This window comes from Malaclemys terrapin, chromosome 2 (assembly GCF_027887155.1).
Source record: "Malaclemys terrapin pileata isolate rMalTer1 chromosome 2, rMalTer1.hap1, whole genome shotgun sequence".
NCBI lineage: Eukaryota > Metazoa > Chordata > Testudines > Emydidae > Malaclemys > Malaclemys terrapin.
This window is the reverse complement of record NC_071506.1, coordinates 126481545-126507578: the sequence shown is the minus strand read 5'-3', so window position 1 is coordinate 126507578 and position 26034 is coordinate 126481545. Positions and strand designations below refer to the sequence as shown.

The 26034-nt window shown below is 44.6% G+C and overlaps 1 long non-coding RNA gene across 1 annotated transcript; it reads left to right on the top strand.

The window, feature by feature from the left end:
• Positions 1–10664: 10664 nt before the first annotated feature.
• LOC128831133 (uncharacterized) lies at positions 10665–25864 on the top strand. Its single transcript, XR_008443765.1, has 6 exons — positions 10665–10745; positions 12026–12135; positions 16889–16993; positions 19705–19763; positions 20746–20805; positions 25663–25864. It is a non-coding gene; the product is annotated as an uncharacterized LOC128831133 (long non-coding RNA).
• The last annotated feature ends 170 nt before the right edge of the window (positions 25865–26034 follow it).

Genomic DNA, 26034 nt, shown 5'->3' with positions numbered 1-26034 from the left:
TTTTTATGTGTTCATTCCCCCTGATGTTAGAACCTGGCTACGCCACTCCCTGGAAAGACTCAGGATCTGTATACAAACTTAGGTCTCAAAGTCAGTGGGGCTCTTTGTGAGCACAAGGACTCTTCTTCATGGCTCTAATTGCAAGATTGGGGCTTGGTTTTTATCTGTGCTGCACCTCTATGATGCTGAAGCAGCACATGTAAGATTTGAGGAAAATCTCATTTTCCAGGATTAAGGACATTCACTCTAGATAATGTCGTTTGCCTTTGCAAGTTTGATCTGCTTTTTTGTTTTGCGTTGCATGTACTGTATGCTCTCATTCCCTGTGTTATTCACAGTTCCTTAGAAAGTTTAGGTTTCAGAATAGCAGCTGTATTCATCTATATCTGTAAAAAGAACAGGAGTACTTGTGGCACCTTAGAGACTAACAAATTTATTTGAGCATAAGCTTTCATGGGCTACAGCATCCGATGAAGTGGGCTTTAGCCCATGAAAGCTTATGCTCAAATAAATTTGTTAGTCTCTAAGGTCTGGTCTACACTACGAGTTTAGGTCGAATTTAGCAGCGTTAAATCGAATTAAGCCTGGACACGTCCACACGACAAAGCCCTTTTTTTCGACTTAAAGGGCCCTTTAAACCGGTTTCTTTACTCCACCTCCAAAGAGGGGATTAGCGCTGAAATCGGCCTTTGCGGGTCGGATTTGGGGTAGTGTGGACGGAATTCGATGTTATTGGCCTACGGGAGCTATCCCACAGTGCTTCATTGTGACCGCTCTGGACAGTACTCTCAACTCAGATGCATTGACCAGGTAGACAGGAAAAGCCCCACGAACTTTTGAATTTCATTTCCTGTTTGCCCAGCGTGGAGAGTGCAGGTGACCATGCAGAGCTCATCAGCACCGGTAACCATGATGGAGGCCCAGGATTGCAAAAGAGCTCCAGCATGGACCGAACAGGAGGTACGGGATCTGCTCGCCATATGGGGAGACGAATCAGTGCTAGCTGAACTCTGTAGCAGTAAACGAAATGGCAAAATATTAGAAAAAGTCTCAAAGGCTATGAAGGACAGAGGCCATAACAGGGACACACAGCAGTGCCGTGTGAAAATTAAGGAGCTAAGGCAAGCCTACCACAAAGCCAGAGAGGCAAACGGAAGGTTCGGGGCAGAGCTGCAAACATGCTGCTTCTACGTGGAGCTGCATGCCATGCTAGGGGGTGCAGCCACCACTACCCGAATCGTGTGCTTTGACTCGATCAATGGAGAATCACACAACAGGGAAGCGGGTTCGGGGTACAAGGAAGATGATGATGAAGACAATGAAGATAGCTCACAGCAAGGAAGCGGAGAAACCGGTTTCCCCAACAGCCAGGCTATGTTTATCACCCTGGACCTGGAACCAGTAACCCCCAAACTCACCCAAGGTGTGCTCCCAGACCCTGAGGGCGCACAAGGGACCTCTGGTGAGTGTACCTTTGTAAATATTACACTTGGTTTAAAAGCAAGCGTGTTTAATGATTAATGGTTAATTTGCCCTGGCAATCGCGGCCAGTACAGCTACTGGAAAAGTCTGTTAACGTGTATGGGGATGGAGCGGAAATCCTCCAGGGACATCTCCAGAAAGCTCTCCTTCATGTACTCCCAAAGCCTTTGCAAAAGGTTTCTGGGGAGGGCTGCCTTATCCCGTCCGCCATGGTAGGACACTTTACCACGCCAGGCCAGTAGCACATAGTCTGGAATCATTGCATAATAAAGCATGGCAGCGTATGGTCCCGGTGTTTGCTGGCATGCAGACAACATCCATTCCTTATCTCTCTTTGTTATCCTCAGGAGAGTGATATCATTCACGGTCACCTGGTTGAAATGGGGTGATTTTATTAAGGGCACATTCAGAGGTGCCCGTTCCTGCTCGGCTGAACAGAAATGTTCCCCGCTGTTAGCCACATGGTGGGGGGAGAGGTGAAGTGATCATCCCAGAGAATTGGGTGTGTGGGGGAGGGGGGGGTAGTTGGGTTTGTGCTGCATGTTAACCCGGGAACCGCAGCCCCTCCTTTTACATTGCAAACCCATTTTAAATGGCCAACCCAACGGGTGCTTGGTATGGGAAATGAGGGCGCTGCTGTTTGAAATCATTCCCACATGTTATGAAGGTTAAAAAAGTCAAAAGACTGTGGCTTACCATGGCTGCCTGCAAGCCGAATTCTGTTGCCTGGCACTGCGTGAGTGATCTCTCACACCAAACCGGCAGGTCCTCAATATAAGAGGAAAAATGCGACCTTGTAACGAAAGCACATGTGCTGTGTAATGTGAACAGCAAAATTTAACGTGAAAGAGTGTACCCATTGTTCTCTAAAATGTGTCATTTTTAACCACCTCTCCCTTCTCCTCCACCAGCTGCAAATGTTTCTCCTTCGCAGAGACTAGTGAAGATTAGAAGAAGAAAACGGCAGACTCGGGATGATATGTTCTCGGAGCTCCAGATGTCCTCCCACACTGACAGAGCACAGCAGAATGTGTGGAGGCAGTCAATGTCAGATTGCAAAAAAGCACAGTATGAACGAGAGGTGAGGTGGCGGGCTAAATCGCAGGCTGAAGAGAGCAAGTGGCGGGCTGAAGATGATAGGTGGAGTCAGCTTGCTGACAGAAGGCAAGAGTCAATGCTCCGGCTGCTGGAGCATCAAACTGAAATGCTTCAGCATATGGTTGAGCTGCAGGAAAGGCAGCAGGAGCAGAGACTGCCGCTACAGCCCCTGTGTAACCAACAGCCCTCCTCCCCAAGTTCCATAGCCTCCTCACCCAGACGCTCAAGAACACGGTGGGGGAGCCTCCGGCCACCCAGCCACTCCACCCCAGATGATTACCCAAGCATCAGAAGGCTGGCCTTCAATAAGTGTTAAAGTTTTAAACTGCAGTGTTTTCCTTTTCCTTCCCTCCTCCCCCACCCCTCACGGGCTATCTTGGCAGTTATCCCTCTAGTTGTGTGATGAATTAATAAAGAATGCATGAATGTGAAGTAACAATGACTTTATTGCCTCTGCAAGCGGTGCTCGAAGGGGGGAGGGGAGGGTGGTTAGTTTACAGGGAAGTAGAGTGAGCCAGGGGGCGGGGGTGAGGGTTCATCAAGGAGAAACAAACAGAAGTTTCACACTGTAGACTGGGCAGTCACAAAACTGGTTTTCAAAGCTTCTTTGGCCTTGTCTACACTACGAGAGTAGTTCGATTTTACTTAAATCGAATTCTTGGAATCGATATTGCAAAGTCGAACGTGTGTGTCCACACTAAGGTCAGTAATTCGACTTTGTGAGTCCACACTAACGGGGAAAGCGTCAACATTGGAAGCAGTGCACTGTGGGCAGCTATCCCACAGTTCCCGCAGTCCCCGCTGCCCATTGGAATTCTGGGTGGAGCCGCCAATGCCTTCTGGGTAAAAAAAATGTGTCGAGGGTGCTTTTGGGTAACTGTCGTCATCCATCCATCACTCCCGCCCTCCCTCCCTGAAAGCGCCGGCGGGAAATCAGTTCGCGCACTTTTCTAGTCAGTGACAGCGCGGACGCCACAGCACTGCGAGCATGGAGCCCACTACGACCATCGCTGCAGTTGTGGCCGTTCTCAACGCCTCGCAGCTTATCATCCATCTTTCCCTGAGGCAGATGCAGATAAGTCAGGCGAGGAGGCTACGGCACCGCGGTGAGGGTCTGAAGTCTGAGAGTAGCACAGACCTCTCAGAAAGCACGGGACCCAGCGCCGAGGACATCACGGTGGCAATGGGTCATGTTGATGCCGTGGAACGGCGATTCTGGGCCCGGGAAACAAGCACTGAGTGGTGGGACCGCATAGTGCTGCAGGTCTGGGATGAATCCCAGTGGCTGCGAAACTTTCGCATGCGGAAGGGAACTTTCCTTGAACTTTGTGAGTTGCTGTCCCCTGCCCTGAAGCGCAATGACATCCGGATGCGAGCAGCCCTGACTGTCCAGAAGCGAGAGGCCATAGCCCTCTGGAAGCTTGCAACGCCAGACAGCTACCGGTCAGTCGCGAACCACTTTGGCATGGGCAAATCTACCGTGGGGGTTGTTGTGATGCAAGTAGCCAAGGCAATCGTTGATGTACTGCTGTCAAAGGTAGTGACCCTGGGAAACGTGGAGGCGATCATAGATGGCTTCGCAGCGATGGGATTCCCAAACTGCGGTGGGGCCATAGATGGAACTCACATCCGTATCCTGGCACCGGACCACCAGGCCAGCCAGTACATTAACAGAAAGGGCTACTTTTCCATGGTGCTGCAAGCACTGGTGGACCACAGGGGACGTTTTACGAACATCTACGTTGGATGGCCGGGCAAGGTTCATGACGCTCATGTTTTCAGGAACTCTGGTCTGTTTAGACGGCTGCAGCAAGGTATTTACTTCCCGGACCACAAAATAACTGTTGGGGATGTGGAGATGCCTATAGTCATCCTCGGGGACCCAGCCTACCCGCTAATGCCCTGGCTCATGAAGCCCTATACTGGCGCCCTGGACACTGAAAAAGAACTCTTCAACTACCGGCTGAGCAAGTGCAGAATGGTGGTGGAGTGTGCTTTTGGGCGTCTCAAGGGGAGATGGAGAAGCTTACTGACTCGCTGTGATCTCAGTGAAACCAATATCCCCATTGTTATAGCAGCTTGCTGTGTGCTCCACAATCTCTGTGAGAGCAAGGGGGAGACCTTTATGGCGGTGTGGGAGGTTGAGGCAAATAGCCTGGCTTCTGATTACGCCCAGCCAGACAGCCGGGCGATTAGAAGAGACCAGCGGGACGCGCTGTGCATCCGGGAGGCTTTGAAAGCTAGGTTCCTGACTGAGCAGGGTAACCTGTGACTTTTAAGTTAGTGTACAGAGAAGCTGAACCTGCCCCCGTTTCTTTACCCAGTTAATGTTGACTATCCTCTCCAGTTACATACCCCCTTCACCCCCTTCCAACACACGTTTAGAAATAAAATCACTTCTACTTTGTTAATGAACACCGTTTTCTTTATTACTGTTTTCGCGGGAATGTTTTAAACCTGGGACGCAGACTGTGGTGGGGAGCGGGTGTAGTGTAGTGACGCAAATGACGCTTCTAAACTCCAGGATTGACAGGCTCCGCTGTGGTGGACTGGTTGTTTCAACGGAGCCTGTCACCCCTCCTGATCGGGACTGTGTATATGGGGGGGCTATGTGACTTTGTGGCAGGGGGAGGACGGTTACAGATCCCCTGCTGCGTGGCTCTGTGATCCAGGATAAGGACTGCCGCATAAGATCTGTAACTGCCCTCCCCCGCCACAAAGTCACAGAGCAACCCACCCCCCACCACAGAACATGAAAACCACCTCCTAGACTGACCAGGGTAACTAGTGACTGCACTGTGTATGTGCCCTGCTGCTGGACCTGCCCCCGCCTATGTACCCTGCCAAAGGTGACTGTCCTGTCCAATTACCAACCCCCTTCCCCCCCTCCTCCAAAAGAACATGATGGAAACAGTAATTAACAGAAACGTATTTTTTATTAGCAACTACACATGGAACTGGGAGGTGAAACTTGGACGGGGGCTTGTGTGAGGCGGGAAGGAAAGAACTTGTCAAATTTTGGGGAATGAGAGCCTTCTACTACTAGAGCTATCTGCAGGGGTGGAGTGAGAGTTTGCACGGACTCTGCCGCCCCTCCTTCTTTGCACTTTGAGTGAGGGGGGTATGGGACTTGGTGGCGGGGGAGGGCGGTTACAGATAGACTGCAGCGGGGCTCTGTCCTCCTGCCTCCGTTCCTGCAGAACATCCACAAGGCGCCGGAGCGTGTCCGTTTGCTCCCTCATTAGTCCAAGCAGCGTTTGAGTCGCCTGCTGGTCTTCCTGCCGCCACCTCTCCTCCCGTTCCATGTGTGCTTGGTGCATTTGGGACAAGTTCTCCCGCCACTGGGTCTGCTGTGCTGCCTGGGCTCGGGAGCAGCCCATAAGCTCCGAGAACATGTCCTCCCGTGTCCTCTTCTTCCTACGCCTAATCTGCGCTAGCCTCTGGGAGTGTGATGCCAGGCTAGGTTGTGAGACAGTCGCAGTTGTGGCTGTGGGAATGGGAAAAAGGGAGTGAATTCCTCAGAAAGATAAATGTAGTTGTGAACAAAGAACATAGTCTTTCTCTGTGAACAAGACCATGCACAGCACCTATCACATGCGCACTCAGGACAAGGTTGAATTCTCGGCCTTCGCATTCAGTGCCTGGGGTCTTGCACAGCAGATCTGAGAAGCGGGGCAGGACACCGGAATTTGTGTAGCAGGCAGACATGGTAAGCCGTAGACTTGTGGCAGCTTAAAACTTTAATATTAGCACTGGCCTCCTTTCACATTGAAAGCAATGTCAGTCCCTGCTGCCAGCAATCCGGCAAGCAGGAACTCTGCCCCTGTCCCACCCCCTCGCGGCTGTCCCCAGGAATGATCCCTGTATGCTGCCCCTCTCCCGCCTCCACCGCGTGGCTGCAAACCAGCGGTTACAGTTCTGTAAAGGAACGGGCAAGCAGTCCCAACACTAACATTCCCCTACCTAATTCAAAGCAGGTCACCATGAGCGACATCACCCTGATGAGGATCTCAGACAGTGATAAAGAAAGAATGCTTCGGGAAAGCCTCCAAAGACCAGGGCCGTATGCCGCCCTGCTGTGCAGGGCAATGATCCCTGAGTACTTGATTGTCTCATGGCGCAGAAACGTGTCATACTATGGAGGACCCAATAAGGCCGCTCTCCCCAGGAACCTGATGCAACGGCTTTCCAATTACCTCCAGGAGAGCTTCCTCGAGATGTCCCAGGAGGATTTCTGCTCTATCCCCGGACATATAGACCGCATTTTACTGTAGCTGCACTGGCAGGGACTAAACAGTAGAGCGGCTTGGGCAGAACAATCATGCTAAACCGGACATTGTTAGATTTTTTTTCAATAGTTGCACTGCCCAGGACTGAAACGTTAAGCGCCTAGGGCAAACTAATCATGAGAAACCCATTGTTGTTATTCTTAATATTCCTGTTCTGTTAAAAATAAATGTTTAGATGTTTAAAACACTTACTGGCTGATCCTTCCCCAGATTCTGTGTCCGGGTTAACGGCTGGGGACGGTTGGTAGGGGATCTCTGTAAGGGCGATGAAGAGATCCTGGCTGTCGGGGAAATCAGCGTTGTAAGCGCTGTCGACTGCCTCGTCCTCCTCATCTCCTTCCTCATCTTCCCCGTCCGCTAACATGTCCAAGGAACCGGCCGTGGACAATATCCCATCCTCAGAGTCCACGGTCAGTGGTGGGGTAGTGGTGGCGGCCGCACCTAGGATGGAATGGAGTGCCTCGTAGAAATGGGATGTCTGGGGATGGGATCCAGAGCGTCCGTTTGCCTCTTTGGTCTTCTGATAGCCTTGTCTCAGCTCCTTGATTTTCACGCGGCACTGCGTTGCATCCCGGCTGTATCCTCTCTCTGACATGTCTTTAGAGATCTTCTCGTAGATCTTTGCATTCTGTTTCTTGGAGCGCAGCTCGGAAAGCACAGACTCATCGCCCCACACAGCGATCAGATCCAAGACTTCCCGATCAGTCCATGCTGGGGCCCTCTTTCTATTCTGAGATTGCACGGCCATCACTGCTGGAGAGCTCTGCATCGTTGCCAGTGCTGCTGAGCTTGCCACGATGTCCAGACAGGAAATGAGATTCAAACTGCCCAGACAAGAAAAGGAATTCAAATTTTCCCGGGGCTTTTCCTGTGTGGCTGGTCAGAGCATCCGAGCTCGGACTGCTGTCCAGAGCGTCAACAGAGTGGTGCACTGTGGGATAGCTCCCGGAGCTATTAGCGTCGATTTCCATCCACACCTAGCCTAATTCGACATGGCCATGTCGAATTTAGCGCTACTCCCCTCGTCGGGGAGGAGTACAGAAGTCGAATTTAAGAGACCTCTATGTCGAACTAAATAGCTTCGCGGTGTGGACGGGTGCAGGGTTAATTCGATGTAACGGCGCTAACTTCGACATAAACGCCTAGTGTAGACCAGGCCTTTGATGTGCAAGACGCCCTGCTGTACTCTTCTAACCGCCCTGGTGTCTGGCTGCGCGTAATCAGCAGCCAGGCGATTTGCCTCAACTCCCCACCCCGCCATAAATGTCTCCCCGTTACTCTCACAGATATTGTGGAGTGCACAGCAAGCAGCAATAACAATTGGAATATTGGCTTCGCTGAGGTCTATCCGAGTCAGTAAACTGCGCCAGCGCGCTTTTAAACGTCCAAATGCACATTCTACGACCATTTGGCACTTGCTCAGCCTATAGTTGAACAGGTCCTGACTACTGTCCAGGCTGCCTGTGTACGGCTTCATGAGCCATGACATTAAGGGGTAGGCTGGGTCTCCAAGGATAATGATAGGCATTTCAACATCCCCAACGGTTATTTTCTGGTCCAGGAAGAAAGTCCCTTCCTCCAGCTTTTGAAACAGACTAGAGTTCCTGAAGACGCGGGCATCATGTACCTTTCCCGGCCATCCCACGTTGATGTTAGTGAAACGTCCCTTGTGATCCACCAGGGCTTGCAGCAGCATTGAAAAGTACCCCTTGCGGTTTATATACTCAGTGGCTTGGTGCTCCGGTGACAAGATAGGGATATGGGTTCCGTCTATCGCCCCACCACAATTTGGGAATCCCATTGCAGCAAAGCCATCCACTATGACCTGCACGTTTCCCAGAGTCACTACCCTTGATATCAATAGGTCTTTGATTGTGTTGGCTACTTGGATCACAGCAGCCCCCACAGTAGATTTGCCCACTCCAAATTGATTCCCGACTGACTGGTAGCTGTCTGGCATTGTAAGGTTCCACAGGGCTATCGCCACTCGCTTCTCAACTGTGAGGGCTGCTCTCATCCTGGTATTCTGGCGCTTCAGGGCAGGGGAAAGCAAGTCACAAAGTTCCATGGAAGTGCCCTTACGCATGCGAAAGTTTCGCAGCCACTGGGAATCGTCCCACACCTGCAACACGATGTGGTCCCACCAGTCTGTGCTTGTTTCCCGGGCCCAGAATCGGCGTTCCACGGCATGAACCTGCCCCAGTAACATCATGATTTGCACATTGCTGGGGCCTGTACTTTGTGAGAGGTCTATGTCCATGTCAATTTCCTCATCACTCTCATCACCACGCTGCAATCGCCTCCTCGCCTGGTTTTGCTTTGGCATGTTCTGGCTCTGCATATACTCCAGGACAATGCGCGTGGTGTTCATAGTGCTCATAATTGCCGCGGTGATCAGAGCGGGCTCCATGATCCCAGTGCTATGGTGTCTGGGCTGAAAAAAGGCACGAAACTATTGTCTGACGGAGGGAGGGAGGGAGGGAGGGAGGGGCGAGTGACAACATGGCTTACAGGGAATTAAAATCAACAAAGGTGGCTGTGCATCAGGGAGAAACACAGACAACTGTCACACAGAATGGCCCCCCCAAAGATTGAAGTCAAAACCCTGGGTTTAGCAGGCCGTTGATTTCACGGAGGGAGGGGGAAGCAAATGAATACAGAACAAATCTGGTCCATCTATCTTTTACATCTCAAGCTGGCAGCAGATGGTGCAGCATGACTGTTAGCCATCGGCATCTTCTGGGTGCTTGGCAGAAGATACTGTACTACGACTGCTAGCCATTATCGTCAAGACGGTTCAATAGGACTGCCGGCAGGACTGAGTCTCCAGGAGACAAAACATGTCTGCCGAGGTGCCTCTGACCGAACTCACTGAGGAGTACGGATACCAGTCATGATATACCATCCACTGCCAAAAGGCAAGGAGCTGCTGCTGTATAGCAATGCAGCCCCACATTTGCCAGCACCCAGATAGCCAATGACGGCTACCAGCCATACTGCACCATCTACTGCCAAAAAGCAATTAGCTGCTGCTGTGTAGCAATGCAGTACCATGTCTGCCGGCACCCAGAGGACATATGGTGATGGTGAGCTGAGCTGAGCGGGATCCATGCTTGCCGTGGTATGTTGTCTGCACAGGTAACCCAGGTAAAAAGGCGCGAATCGATTGTCTGCCGTTGCTCTGACGGAGCGGGAGGGGCCTGACGACATGTATCCAGAACCCCCCGTGACACTGATTTTGCATCATCAGGCATTGGGATCTCAACCCAGAATTCCAATGGGCGGCGGAGACTGTGGGAACTGTGGGATAGCTACCCACAGTGCAACGCTCCGGAAGTCGACGCTAGCCTCGGTACTGTGGACACGGTCCGCCGACTTAATGCACTTAGAGCATTTTATGTGGGGACACACACAATCGACTGAATAAAACCGATTTCTATAAAACCGGCTTTTATAAATTTGACCTAATTTCGTAGTGTAGACATACCCTAAGGTGCCACAAGTACTCCTGTTCTTTTTAGAAAGTTTAGTTTGCTTTAGATCTGACTTTTGATTTGTATATTCATGGAAGTACAATTTTATCTATACAGTGTTATGGGCAGTTTTATGATTTTGACCAATAACTTGCAGGACAGGGGTCTTCTGTAGTTTTGGATGGACCTTCTTGCATTTAAATATATTTTAATAAAAGCAAGAATAGGTTTGTCCTATTATTGTAAGCTGTTTTGAGACAGGGAATTAGTAAAGTAAACTTGTGGCTTTTTCTAATTTTCTTTCCATTTAATGTCTTGAATTCAGAAACTTCTCTTTTGGGGCAAGAGGAACTTGTTTAACACTAACTACAATAATTTATCCAAGTTAAAAGGGACTGTTTGGGTAAGTAACTATTTATTATTTGCATGATGATACTGTCTGGGGAGCAACCGAGAACAAGGTCCCATTGTGCTAGGCACTGTACAGTGTAATAGACAGTCCCTGCCCTGAAGGGTTTTCAGTTTAAATTGACAGCACAGGCAAAGGTTAGGGGAAAAGACAGAACACACAAGCAGAATGATGGTTTGCAAATGTCATGCTGGTGTCAAGATTGTTTTGTGGGGATCTGATGGGTTGTTGTTTAATTCTTTGGGGGAATTGTTATGGGATTAGCTAAATGGAAACACAGTGGGCAGGCGAAGGCAGGGAGGGGAGCATTCAGGGCAGGCGGAAGAGACAGAATGAGGGCAGCAGTTGTTGGAGTAAGCAGTTGAAAGGCAGAGTCCGAAAGCAGAAAGGATTCTGACATCCGTGTCCACAAGACCCTGTTCCAGCTACTTCTACATCTGCTCTTGCAGGCTTAAGAATTTCTCGGCCTCCTCCCTTTCCTCTCCCCACCTCTCTCCAAGCTGGCTCCTTCCTGCAGTGTCTTTTCCCCCCAAGCCCACATGACTCAGGTGTGGGGGTGCTGCACAGGTCCTGTGGTCCCAGAGCTGTGGTGCTGAATGTGAGAAAAATAATGATGAGGTGAGGATAATTTCTGGGAGTTGAAAGTAAGGAAAGTGAAACTGAGAGGACTGAACACACAAATGTGAAACTAAATGATGCCTTTCTCTGATTACATTAGGTTGGATTTATTAGTATCAAATTATAAAATGTTCAAAGTGATACAATTAAAATAAGGAATTTGTTCAGAAGTCAAATACTGCCTGTTCTCCCCTTCACCCTGCTTTCCATTTTCACAGCACAAACTGACAGTTACACCAGCAAGATCATTGCATATGGCATGCTGCAGATAATAAAAAGTTGTTTTGCTCATCAAGATAATGTACACTTTGGCAACATCATTTCTCAAATGCCCAGTCCTTTGACTGTGGCTGCACCCATCGTTCACTGGGATATGCATTTCTTAACTCAGCTGTGGCTTTTTGCTGACCTTTGATTCCTCAGGCTCTTCCTATACTAACCAATAACACTCTGAATTCAGCGCTGGAAGCATCTTTCACTGGACTCTTCTCCTTTTAGTTTCCCCTTTAGGTTTATAGTAAAATCCCCAGCAATCCTGGGAAGAGCATTTATTTAGTTTAGAATGAAATATGGTCTCCACTTTGACAGCTCAGAAGCAGTCAAGCTGCATTTCTGCCGCAGTAAACAGTTGTGTAACTGCAAATTGCTCTCCACAGGTACTAGCAGGACACCAGAACATTCTTGGAAAAGTTTGAATTTCAGAGTAGTGTCCCAACTGATCCAGGTGTCTCTCAAAGGCCAGAAGAGCTATCAGGATCTTGTCAAGGTATCTTACATAATAATTTTATGATTATTTTTCCATAACTCCTTGGAAACTTGAAATGGAAATCTATTTCCTTGACAAAAACTGTTCTGTTGTGTGTTCATTAATTTGCTGTAGGGTTGCTCATGAGTTGGCATGAGAACTTTTGCAGATAAAATATGTATAATTATTTGCATTTTTTTAAAAAATGCAAAAAGAATAACAAGATTTTGGAAATAGGGTGACCAGACAGCAAATGTGACAAATCGCGACCGGGGTAGGGGTGGTAATAGGAGCCTATATAAGAAAAGGCCCCAAAATTGGGACTGTCCCTATAAAATCGGGACATCTGGTCACCCTAGAAATAGATGAATAGAAAATAGTAATACTAACATTGCTTTTCTTTGCCTGGGCAGGGCTCTTAACTTTATTTTAAACAATAAAATAATTAACCTTGGGAAAGAAGCGTCCACGATTTTTCATGACAAAGTTATAGAGAAGAAAGACCTGTACAGAACTGTTTACAGAGTTTACTGCTGTATCTTCTGTTTGGCACAGCTCTGTAGCAGGCTTAGCCAATGCAGGAAAACTTGTTTCTTTTAAAAAGGGAAAAGTATTGTGATAACAAATATCCCATTTGTTTAGGGATTTACCCAAAACCAAATAAATGGTATTTATTTAATAGTAATTTTTATAATAATAATATGTATGGCATCATTAATGCCACAAATATTATGGTGATTAAAAATAGCATGCATTATTATACATTCCTTGTTGTTCTGTAGCCATTTTCACCTGGTAATAATGTTGCTTTTATTCACATAGATCCTTATGTTGAATATCAAATGTTTATGGTTTCTCCCTCAAATAAAATCTACTAGTATAAACATATTATCCATTAGGATCAATTAACATCCAACTCTCTCAAAATCCATGTAAAGGTGAGATCTGTGCAGACATAGAGTTCTCAACCCATTGACCCACAGCTGTGCTATATTAGAAGCATAATGATGATCTGGCGTTTAAAGTGGCTCTTTCTTCTTCTTACCCCTGAGAGCTCTTTTCAGCCAAGGATCCCAAATAGTTTATAGACTTAAACAGATACACAAGCTCTACTCAAGGATCACTTCACCCAAAACTAAAGTGCATCTGCTTTGGGGTCAAAAGGCAGCAGCTGTCTGACAGTACACACTAACACTGCATAACAGTTTTGGAGAGGGAGTGAAGAGGAATCCTATATCCCATTTAGGAAGGCAGGTTGTAGTTCCTAAGCTGGAATTTGGCCAGGACATCTGGGTTAATATCCATAATGTTATGAAAAGCATCACAGGATCTTTAATGTTCATGAGTGGTCAAGACCTTAATGTATAATAGAAAATATAAATACACTATAATAAATAATACATCTTTATTTTAAATCTCTCCTTGCTGAAGGATTCTGGCTGTTGTACAATGAATAAACTAAGAGCAATTAATAAACTTGAGGACATTGGCTAATCTTCATTGCTTCCAGACTGGCCAATTCCTTAGGGGTTGGGGAGGCCTGTGTGGTCTTTGTACTAGGAAAGGGATGGGGGAAAACAGTTCATTTTGGTTCTCCTGGGCAAGGTTAGTTAGGTTACTGTGAAAATGTCAAAGACTAGAAGGAAAGACTGAAACTTCTGACCATTCTAGAGATGAAAAACCTCTGCAGAAAAGATGACCTTCTGCAGTCAGCTCACAATCACAAAGTCTGTAGACCAACTCATAATATTTGGGGCAGACTTCATCAATACAGATAAGACCCTTTCAAACTGCAGGGACTCTCAATTTTATCCAATAGGGAGCAGACGATAAAAGCCCTAATGATCCCAATTAGACACTGATTTAATTATGTTTGGGAAAAATCATGGACTTTTTACAGTTTGTTACAATGCGGTTATGTGGCCATGTCTGTGACATTTCATGCTTTATTCTAGAGTTCATTTACCTTTTGGCCTTTTATCATAGCAATGCCTCGGTATTCCCAAATGCCCAGCACTGCTGTTGACTTGTGCAGAAAATAGGGAATGGTTATAGCTACCAAGTTTTGTGCAGTTCCATGTGAGACGTTTTGTGCAAATGATTTAATTAGCTAATTTGTATACGACCTTTGGCTTTAAAAAATTGTGTAGATTTAGTGCTGGTGAAAGGCGTTGGCTTAGTCTTCTGTTCAGCTAAAGCAGAACAGCAGGGCAAGCTTTCCACAAACCCTGACCATCCAGTATGCCTCACCCTTGATCTTGGGGAAGGGGAAAGGACTTTCCTGCAGAGATAGTAGGGATAGTTCTTAAAAGGGAGTCATATATGTATTCTCAGACAAAATAAAACCTACATGAAGGTGGAACTGAGTTTGAGCATACATATTAGTAAATTAAGGGTAAAAATATAACTAATAGGGATATTATAATTATCCCCAAATGAAGCATAATAAATCCACAAAATTCCTAGTTAAGGTTACATTTGAAAGAAATCCAAAGATGTCAAGATAAGAAATGTTGTGTGCAGTGTAGTTGCAGTTGTAGCCATGTCAGTCCCAGGATATTAGTGAGACAAGCTGTGTGAGGTCATATCTTTTATTGGACCAGATTCTCTCCCCAACAGAAGTTGGTCCAATAAAATATATTACCTCACTCACCTTGTCTCTCTCAGGTAAGAAAAGCACAATTAAGGCCTGATCTACATTAGGAATTTACAACGGTATAGCGATGTTTCTCAGGGAAATCCATACCCCTGAGAGACATCGCTATATCGACCTAACCCTGGTATAGACCAGCACTAGGTCAATGGAAGAATTCTTCTATCAACCTAGCTACTGCCTCTTGGGGAGGCCTACAGTGATGGGAGGACTTCTCCCGTCAGCATAGGTAGTATTTATACTGAAGTGCTAAAGCTGTAGCAGTGCCACTGCAGCATTTTAAGTGTAGACAAGCCCTCAGGAACTCAAACAGCATTAATTGTCAGACACATAGATGAACATAATTTGTTTGGGAAAACGACAACATGGTTTTTGTTAAGGGAAATCATGCCTCACCAATCTACTAGAATTCTTTGAGGGGGTCAACAAGCATGGACAAGGAGGATCCAGTGGACACACTGTACTTAGATTTTCAGAAAGCTTTTGACAAAGTCCATCACCAAAGGCTCTTAAGCAAACTAAGCTGTCATGGGATAAGAGGGAAGGCCTTTTCATGGACTGGTAACTCATTAAAAGATAGGAAACAGAGAGTAGGAATAAATGGTTAGTTTTCAGAATGGAGAGAGGTAAATAGTGGTGTCCCCCAGGAGTCTGTACTGGGACCAGTCCTATTCAACGTATTCATAAATTATCTGGAAGAAGGGGTAAACAGTGAGGTGGCAAAATGTGCAGATGATACAAAACTCAAGATAGTTAAGTCCCAATCAGACTGCAAAGAGCTACAAAAGGATCTCACAAAACTGGGTGACTGGGCAACAAAATGGCAGATGAAATTCAAGGTTGATAAATGCAAACTAATGCACATTGGAAAACATAATCCCAACTATATATATAAAATGATGGTGTCTAAATTAGCTGTTACCATTCAAGAAAGAGATCTTGGAATCATTGTGAATAATTTTCTGAAGACATCCACTCAATGTGCAGCGAAGGTCAAAAAAGCGAACAGAATGTTGGGAATCATTAAGAAAGGGGTAGATAATAAGACAGAAAATATCATATTGCCTCTATATAAATCCATGATATGCCCACATCTTGAATACTGCGTGCAGATGTGGTCCCCCCAGCTCAAAAAAGATATATTGGAATTGGAAAAGGTTTAGAAAAGGGCAACAAAAATTATTAGTGGTATGGAACCACTTCTATATGAGGAGAGATTAATAAGACTGGGACTTTTCAGCTTGGTGAATGTGATGACTAAGGAGGGGATATGATAGAGGTCTATAAAATCATGACTGGTGTGGAGAAAGTAAGTAAGGAAGTGTTATTTACTCCTCAGAACACGAGAGCTAGGAGTCACCAAATAAAATTAATAGGCAGCAGGTTTAAAACAAACAAAAGGAAGTATTTTTTCACACAACGTACAGTCAACTTATGGAAGTCCTTGCCAGAGGATGTTGTAAAGGCCAAGACTATACCACAGTTCAAAAAAGAACTAGATAAGCTCATGGAGGATATGTCCATCAATGGCTATTAGTCAGGATGGGCAGGGATGGTGTCCCTAGCTTCTGTTTGCCAGAAGCTGGGAATGGGTGACAGGGGATGGATCATGTGGCATCATGTAGAGCTGTCAGAAAGTGGCCATAAACTACTGTAAATACCTCCCAATGGATGTAGAGTTCCTATATCCTAACTATCAGACTCAGAGGTCCATGTTTCTGCCATGTATACCTGGAATACACCTCTCATTAAGGAAGCCGCTGGGCACGTTGTTTAAATTTATTCTGCATGTTATTTGGAATGTATTTAAGGCCGAGTTAGGACACTGGTGATAAAACAGCAGTATAATAATGAAAAGCTTTTGTATAATAGCAATATAATGATGAGAAGCTGCTCCTCAGGGCAGAGGCACATATTATCTACTGATCAGCTCCATATACATCTTTGGTGCTATATTAAAGATAATTAAATGTTATTGTGATACAGTAACAACTCCTTTCATTGATATAGTGCTCCAATAGCTCACCATGTGTGCATGTTGCATTGACAGAGGGTAACAGTCACTGAACTAATTTAGAAGGCTCATTAATAAAGGGTGATTTATATTCTGGATTTACAAAGGAAAAGAAAGAAATATTCCTGGCATCGCCAACTCTAGAGCCGAGATGGGAAAAAAAAGCAGATGACATCACCATAAGGAGGGAGAAATGATCTTCAGATGGACAGGTAACAAAGAGCTGTTTGTGTTTATGTATAATTAACTGGCCTGCACAGTGAAGCAGGTAGGTGTTACTCTGCTGCATATATTGCATGTATGCAGCTCATTCAGGAGGCCAGAAAGGGTGCCCTTCTTAAACCAGTATGTTGTAAGAGAAAGACAGTACCCAGGGATTTCCAAAAGCGAAGGCATGTTTAACACACTTGATTAATTGCTTTTGGAAAGTGACAATGAGAACAGACAGTAGTGAAGCAGCAAAATAAAAGGCTATCTAATATTAGCAACTGAAATCCTCAATTGCATAGCAATTGACTTAGTAACAGAGATGAGAGAATTATAGTAAATGGTTACAGATCAGGTAGCAGAGGTGTGACAAGTAAAATGTTGCAGGCATTGCTGTTGGGCCCAGTTTTGCTCACAATATATCAATGACACAGAAAAGGGAATATGCAAGATGTGCAAATTTGCTGAAGACATAACTAGGAAGACCAGCTGGTACCATAGAGCGGGGCATTGGATTGAAAGGCACAGAACTAAATGGTGGCTGGAGCTGACAAGGGACTTTTGTGTTTTAATGTAGAAAAATATAATAAAATAATTAAGGTAGGACTGAAAAGGACAAAGTGGATTCTGCCCTAAATTATCCCCATCAGCAAGGCACTGATTAGAAGAAAGGTCTGGAGAACAGTGATAACAGAAAACTAAACTTACCAGCTCAGCCAACAAGAAATCAAAGAGCAAAAAGGAGGTAGTGATAGAGGGATAAAGCAGGAATGAGAAAGGGTCACAGGGGCAGTGAGACCAAACCTGGAGTGCTGGACACAATTCAGGGTTCCGTGTAGCAAAGAGGATATTGAAGATTACTCTTGTTTCCAGTAGTGCTCACACTATGCTAGGCACACCCCAGAAAAGGCACCAAAGAGGGGCAATGAGGGTGCTAAAACTCTCAGAGGGTACATACCTAAGCCAAGGTTATAGGAAAGGGTTTGTATTCCCTAGAAGAGACCAGGGTATGACTGAGGGATATCCATTTTTAAAGGATGGAGGGAATGTGGGTGTCAGGAATGCATTTGCCAGGGTAACAGGCAGAGAAAGAAAAGGGCATAAACTGAAGCTAAGGCCTGGTCTACACTGGAGGGGGTGTCGATGTAAGCTACGCAACTTCAGCTACGGGAATACCGTAGTTGAAGTCGACATATCTTATTCCAACTTACCTCTCATCCTCACGGCGCGGGATCGATGGCCGCGGCTCCCCCGTCGACTCCGCTGCTGCCGCTCGCTCCAGTGGAGTTCCGGAGTCGACGGGGAGCGAGTTCGGGGATCAATATATCGCGTCTTAACGAGACGCGATATATCGATCCCTGATAAATCGATCGCTACCCACCGATACGGCGAGTAGTCTGGACGTACCCTAAGAAATGTGTGAGTACGAGTTGCCAAAATCTATTTAATGAGCAGTAAAATGATGTGTTCCTTTCTGCTACTTGTCTCTGACTGAGAACTGATTAATTCAACACATATTTAAACATAGCATAATCAAATCATAGAAGAAAACACTTGAGTCATCATTTTCATTTCATCCATACCCCTTTTTCTATATTTCTGTTGTGTTGCCTGTACTAGAAACCCAATTGCTAATCTAGGGTCATTCAGATTTCACCATCAAGGGCTATGTTACCAATTTGCAAGGAGCATGAGAGAGGCAGGTAATTTGCATCTATATACTTTTGCAACTAAAAAGTAAATGTACTCCAGTATTAGTTTGTGTTTTTATCTTCCTCGGTAGATTAACAGAAATTTCTTTCTGGCTGAGTTTACCTGCAATAGAAAAATAAAACAGTTCTTAGAAGGGAAAAGCAGAAATGAGATTTGGCCTAATAGAATTTGTAGTGTCCATGAATGTACCTCCAGGCTCCTTTATTACAACTCATATCTAGGAATGAAGCTTCACACCTGGAAAATCATCAATCACTACAAAATGCAGTTGTCTTCTTAGTGGACACATCACCCCAGTGTTCCTTCCTCTGTATTTAGTCCTCACTGAATACAGAGTCTATTTCAAGGTATCGGTTCAGATATTCAAAACCCTCCATGCAAATGGCCCTGGCCACCCAAGAAATCATCTCTGTGTCCACAGTGATGATCTCCCACAACAGTTGCTTTCCCCAAAAACAATGAAACTGTTGACCAATAGTAGGAGGCTCATGAGTGTGAGCAGGGCCGGCTCCAGGGTTTTGGCCGCCCCAAGCAGCCCAAAAAAAAATAAATAAAAAAAACACCCCGCGATCGCGATCTGCGGCAGCAATTCGGCGGAAGGTCCTTCGCTCCCAGCGGGAGTGAGGGACCATCCGCCGAATTGCCGCCGAATCGCTGGACCTGCCGCCCCTCTCCGGAGTGGCCGTCCCAAGCACCTGCTTGCCAAGCTGGTGCCTGGAGCCGGCCCTGAGTGTGAGGGACAGAACTTTCACAGGAGCCAGACCTACACTTTGAAACTCACTTTTGCAAGAGCTAAGAGTGACACCAAGCCTCACCCTATTCAGAACTAAGATCTTGTCTACAAGAAAGTTGTACCAATGTAATTAAGTTGGTTTCTAAATGTAAATCTCATCTCTTCAATTTAGTTTCCCTTCAATAATTTCTTCACACACAAATGGATACCCAACACACCCACTCACTCACACAAACTGCCTATAAACTAATCAAATTATTTCTCTTACAGGCTGGGAAGGAAGAAAGATTCTTCTTCCTCTTTCAGATTGGGAGGCAACAGATGCTAAGGTAATGGGGGTTAGAAAGTACCTAAATAGAAAGATAGATCTCCCAATCCAAGTGTGTATCCACACTAGGAAGAAAAGATGTTTTACCATATATTAGTTAACATATGGTAACATCCTAGTGTGGACAGGGCACTTTTAGTTTTCACACGTTAGCAGGTTGAGGTAAACACTAACTAGGGGGAAGCCTAAAGCTAATATGTGGCGAAATACTCCTTTTTTCCTAGTGAAGACAAAGCCTAAGATGAATTAAACTGGAGGGTGGCCAGAGCTGCGCTTACTCCACAGTCTCCGCATTTAACCATTAGAGCACTCTTTTGGGACTCTTCTTCTAGCCCCTCTTCACCATAAATTGCTTTCTGTCTGTCCTGGTTCTCAGCTGTTGGTTATGGAGCAGGTTGGAAGATTATTTGTATTTAGAGTTTTTAACAGCTGAAGTCCAACCTAAGCCTCTCAGTTCAAGCCTTTACTGAATTTGAAAAGGGGAAGTAAAATCCCCCAAAAAAGTTCCTTGACATTGATAGGGAATGTGAAAACTTATAAATAACCAATTGCTTGGTACTAAGTCCATGGATGATCCCAGTAAGGACAGATGCTATGGTTACTAATTTATGGCTGTGAAGGACTTAAGAACAGTCCCAATGTCAATGGAGCTTCAGACATGCTAATAGCAGCTCTTTGCTGCTTGCTGCCCAGAAGCTGCTTGGCAGGGTCTCATTTCACATTACTTAATTTTCATCTGAAAATTGTGTTTTCGGGCCTAAATTGATGGTTATAATTATTATTCCTCTGAATTATTTCTAATATGAAATTCAGCAACTGTTTAATAGTTCACAGAAACAGTACACAGCAGTTTTAGACCAGAAGCAAAGGAAAAGCAGGCAGAGGACTTTAAGGAGGTGGATATCTTGATTCTCATTAAGTTTATTACATTACATGTTTTAATCTTGTCTTTAGTCCTTGAATTTGTACTTGTGTTATTGTAGATCACCCATGATACAGTAGCTGAAGGTTCTGTGGAGATAACATTACCATGTATTTTTGAGGTATGTATTGGTTTTTCAATTACTTTTCAAACCAAGTCAGAGACAGGACCTCATTCACCAGGGTTAGCACCTTAAATTTGAAATATATATTGGTACATTTGTGTAAACATTACATGGGATACACAAGAAGAATTGGAGTCTTGCCATTTTTAAGACACAGTGAAAGACTCATCTTTTTGTGCAAACCTGTTCACAAAAACAGAGGTCTACAATGATCTGTATGTTCTCCAGGTGAGGATTTAGCCTTTTTAGGGTTCTGGATAAATCAAGGGAGGAGTGGAGAGTTTAGGCCAATATAGGGAGAACCAGTGTGAATCTAATTTTTGTTACATGACACCTAGAGAGGTAGGGGAATTAGAAGTACACCTCTACCTCGATATAACGCTGTCCTCGGGAGCCAAAAAATCTTACCGCGTTATAGGTGAAACCGCGTTATATTGAATTTGCTTTGATCCACCGGAGTGCGCAGCCCCGCCCCCCGCCCCCCCTCCAAGCGCTGCTTTACCACGTTATATCCGAATTAGTGTTATATCGGGTGGTGTTATATCGAGGTAGAGGTATATAGACAGCAGACTTTCAGTGTCCTGCATGCAAATCTCAATGGTGCCCCCTGCTGGTTTGGGTTGGTTTCAAAAGGTTTTGTTTAAGGCATCTTACATCTAGAGCTGGGTAAATAATTTATTTTTTGGTTCAACCTGCAAACCGAAAAATCAGAAACAATAGATAGATTCCGAAAATGTTCAGAATTTGTCAGCAAATATGTGTGTGACCTCTAGTGGTTAGGGCACTTGCTTGGGAAGGAGAAGACTAAGGTTTGAATCCACACACTGGCTCAGGGATTCAACTCAGAGCTGTACCCTCCTAGATGAGCATTCTAACCACCAGGCTATAGACAGTTCTGAGATGAGTCACTCTCAGGTTCTCCTGTGAAAGGTATTTTACTTTGTATAAATACTTAAATATTCATTGGGCCAAAGAGAGAGAGAGAGTTAGTGAAAATGACAATTCCCTGGTGATTAAGCCTCTCACTGTGAGGTAGGAGTTGTGGATTCAAATCTTCTGTCTGCCTGATTTAGAGGAGGGATTTGCATACACATCTCCCACATCCCAGGTAAGTGCTCTAACTGCTAGGCTGATAGATGGACAGACATGCTGTCTCTCACTTCTCTGAAGCTGGCCCAAACTAACTTGGTCACATTTATGAATAGTTTCAGCTCAATCAAAAGTGTATTTTTGGCACATAACATATTTGTTGAAAAAATGTCATCCTACTTCACTCTGATGGAGGAAGGTGGGTTGCCCAGTGTGGCTGTCAAGAGACCAAGGATTGTTAATGCCTTCAGTGCTGCATTAGAACGGGGGAGATTACAAGGACTCACATTGTTGTCACCTTCATTGCCATATATTCTGTGTTGTGGTGTACAGCATATTCAGTTATTTACAGTAAGGGTACCAAATTAATTCTGTTGAGAAGACAAATTGCTGTTTAAAATTATTTGTTTTTTTGTGCACGCAATTAACTGATTTGTTGACAAAGTGGTAATAATCATGCAAGTTACATGCTCAGTCATGTACCTTTATTATTGTAAAATATGGCTCATGATGTGATTCAAGAGTTGCATCCCAATTAGATGACTAGTTTACATCTCTTAGAGCTGTTATTTCAGGCTGTGTACAGATTCAGGAAAACCACGCTGCCTCAGTTAGGTATAGGCTACACATGTTTCATATTTTTAAGATTTTCTTTACAATAGTAAGAGCTAGAGATATGCTTCTTTTAATGAAAACTTGCATTCTGCAAAATCTAAATCTGTCATATAGGCTGAATAAATAACAGAAACAGACCATATCTGTCTCCTGGATCCTATGTTTAAAACCTGTTTGAGTGTCTTTTCACAGACCTATGTTACTAAAAGTTTTAAATTCAGAATAAATTAATAGTGTGAGAATGTATCTTAGTAATTAAACTAACTAAATAATAGGTAGATGACTGTTGCATCTAACAGTGATGTCACGGTGTCATGTGTGTTCTTATGTGGCTGTATAGTCCAATCCGTGAAGAGCAAGATCACAAACAGATATCACACAGGAATGTGCAGGCTCCCTCTTGATACTTGGCTGTCTTTTTGATCGATTTTTCACATCTGTCTTCCTCAAAGTGTTTACAACCTTTATGGATAGTTGCTTTCCATTCAGATCTGTCTGTGGCTCTGTCTTCAAAGTTATCAGTAGTTATGCTGCATGAGGTGAGATTCTGCTGAAGTGTGAAGGGCTTTCATTGACTACCCCTCTTGCATTTTCTGAGTTTCAGCTCACTATAGAAAAGTTTTGTTGGGAGTCTATCATCGCCCATTCTTATACTATGACCTGCCTATTTAAGCAGAGCTTTGATTACATTGCCTTGTTGCTGGTTGTTTTTTGCTTTTTCAAAGACTTTAATGTTTGAGACTTTGTCTCATCATTTTCAGAGTGGTAGCCGTTTTAGTCTGTACCAGCAAAAACAACGAGGAGTACTTGTGGCACCTTAGAGACTAACAAATGTATTTGGGCATAAGCTTTTGTGGGCTAAAACCCACTTCATCAGATGCGTGGAGTGGAAAATACAGTAGACAGGTGTATATATACACAGGACATGAAAAGATGGGAGTTGCCTTACCAAGTGTGGGGGGTCAGTGCTAACGAGACAATTCAATTAAAGTGGAAGTGGGCTATTCTCAACAGTAAAATACCAAGGGAGGAAAAATCACTTTTGTAGTGGTAATGAGGGCAATGTAATCAGGGTGGCTCATTTCAAACAGTTGACAAGAAGGTGTGAGTAGGGGGAAATTAGTACAGGTCTGTCACATCTTACACGCATTTAACATGCGTGATTTCAGCTTTACGCGATTGGCAAAAACAAACAAACAAAAAGAGAAAAATAACAATTTTAATACTGTACCTGTAGTGCGGGCGATTCCGCCTGCCATTAAACTCAATGTAATTTTGACTATACGCGGTTTTCGCTTTACGCACTAACCGCAGAACAGAACCCCCCGTAAGATGAGACAGAACTGTATGGGGAAATTAGCTTTTGTAGTGACCCATCCACTCCCAGTCTTTATTCAGGCCTAATTTGATGGTGTCCAGTTTGCAAATTAATTCCACTTCTGCAGTTTCTTGTTGGAGTCTGTTTTTGAAATGTTTGTGTTGAAGAATTGCCACTTTTAAATCTATTATTGAGTGTCCAGAGCTTTAGAATAGAACAGATATAGCACACATGAAATTTTACAAGATACTTAATGTGTTTGCAGTAAACTGTCCATGTTTCACATGCTTATAAATGGGGTGCTATCTCTGCTGAATTGTATATCATAGATTCATAGACTCCATGGCCAGTAGAGAGCACTGTGATCACAAAATCTCATCTCCTGTATAACACAGGCCATAGAATCCCCCCCCACCCCGCCCAAATTATTAGAGCTCATTTTTTAGAAAAACATCCAAGCTTGATTTAAAAATAGTCAGTGACTGGAAAATTACTCAGGTCGTCCCATTTATTCTTTTTAAAAACTGGCTCAACTTTAGCTTTCTTCCAGTCTTCTGTGCTCCAAGACTTATTGAAAATCAATATTAACGGTCTAGTGAACTCCCCCGCCAGCTCTTTTAAAACTCTTGAATGCAAGTTATTTAGACCTGCTGATTTTAAAATGTCTAACTTGAGTAGCTTCTTTTTAATATCTTCCAGAGATATTAGTGTAATGGAAAGAATGTTATCATCATCATAGGATGAGACTATGTCATCTGTTTTTCCCCAAATACAGAAGAGAAATATTTATTGAACATGTCTGCCTTTTCTAATTATTATCAGGCTTCCGTGAATTTTTCTTTATTGCCCGTGGCCTGTCCCTGACTTTTACTAAAAATATCCATGACAAAATCTTAGCCTTAATCATGACTGTAGAAAGCTTATATTGAGAAAAAACTATATTTGTGGTGAGATATTTCAGAATATGGATGGGAGGAAACACTGACACTGGAAATAACGGGGGTGCTTTTATTTTAGATTTTGGTAGACATGAAGGAACAGAGATGTGCTGCTAAAATTGGAGCAACAGGATATCCTGTCTGAAAGCAACAGCATGTTTCTCTTCCCAGACCTTAGAAAGGATTTGAGGGAGGAACAATAGATGTTCTTGTCAGTGTTAATGGAACAGTATCTGCCATATTCCATGAGCAGGAGGAAACACATTTTGGGGAGCGCTCTCCAGATCCAAGCACTACAGGAGAAAACAAGGCCTACACAATGTGAAACTAGAAGACATATAGAATGGGAGTGGTGGGAACAACCAGCTGGCCAGCCAGACACCCACAGAGAGAAATGGGGGTGAGAGGAAGGGAGTCAGTTAGTTTGTGTGTTCCACTATGAGTTTGTTACTGGGTTTCTTTCTCATTGTGCTGCTCTTATATCTGAGTTGTCCACCCCCACCGGAGAGACAGACTAATCACCAGAATAAGGTGAGGTTATTTCTGTGCAGCCTCTCCAGCTGTTGCATCTTTTCACTAACCAAGACTGTAAGCTTTTTGGGGCTGGGGCTGTTACTTATTATGTATGATTATTAGAGAGACAAGGTGGGTGAGGTAATATCTTTTATTGGACCAACTTCTGTTAATGAGAGACACAAACTTTTGAACTACACAGTGCTCTTCTTCAGGTGATTATAGCACCCAGAACCATAGGGCTAGGTAGGATACATGACTGAGCCCTTTGGGTACTATAGTAAATTCCATTGTTACTGATGCTTGTGATAGTTTTTCTTAAAACCCCAGCTGTTGGAGGGCTGTGACACTATGAGAATCTTGGTTTTCATTTACCTCTAGAAAAAAATGGAAGTTTCCAGCCCTCCCGCTTGCAGAGAGAAATCTGAAACCGTGAGCTGAGCACAGAAATGAGAAAGAGCAAGGACAGGCTTAGAAATGAGGCGAAGAAAAAGCACCCATTTAAAAAAATGGTTTGAAGGTGGGGTTGACTTTTGACTGTTGGCCATACGGGTGATGTTGAATGTAGAGTGATCAGATAATAAGTGTGAAAAATCAGGGCGGGGTTGGGGGGTAATAAGTGTCTATATAAGACAAAGACCTGAATATTGTGATTGCCCCTATAAAATCGGGACATCTGGTCACCCTTGCTGAATGCCTGCTCATCTCTGACTGTGTGAGCTGTCCTTGCATGGCACTCCGGTCCAGAGACCT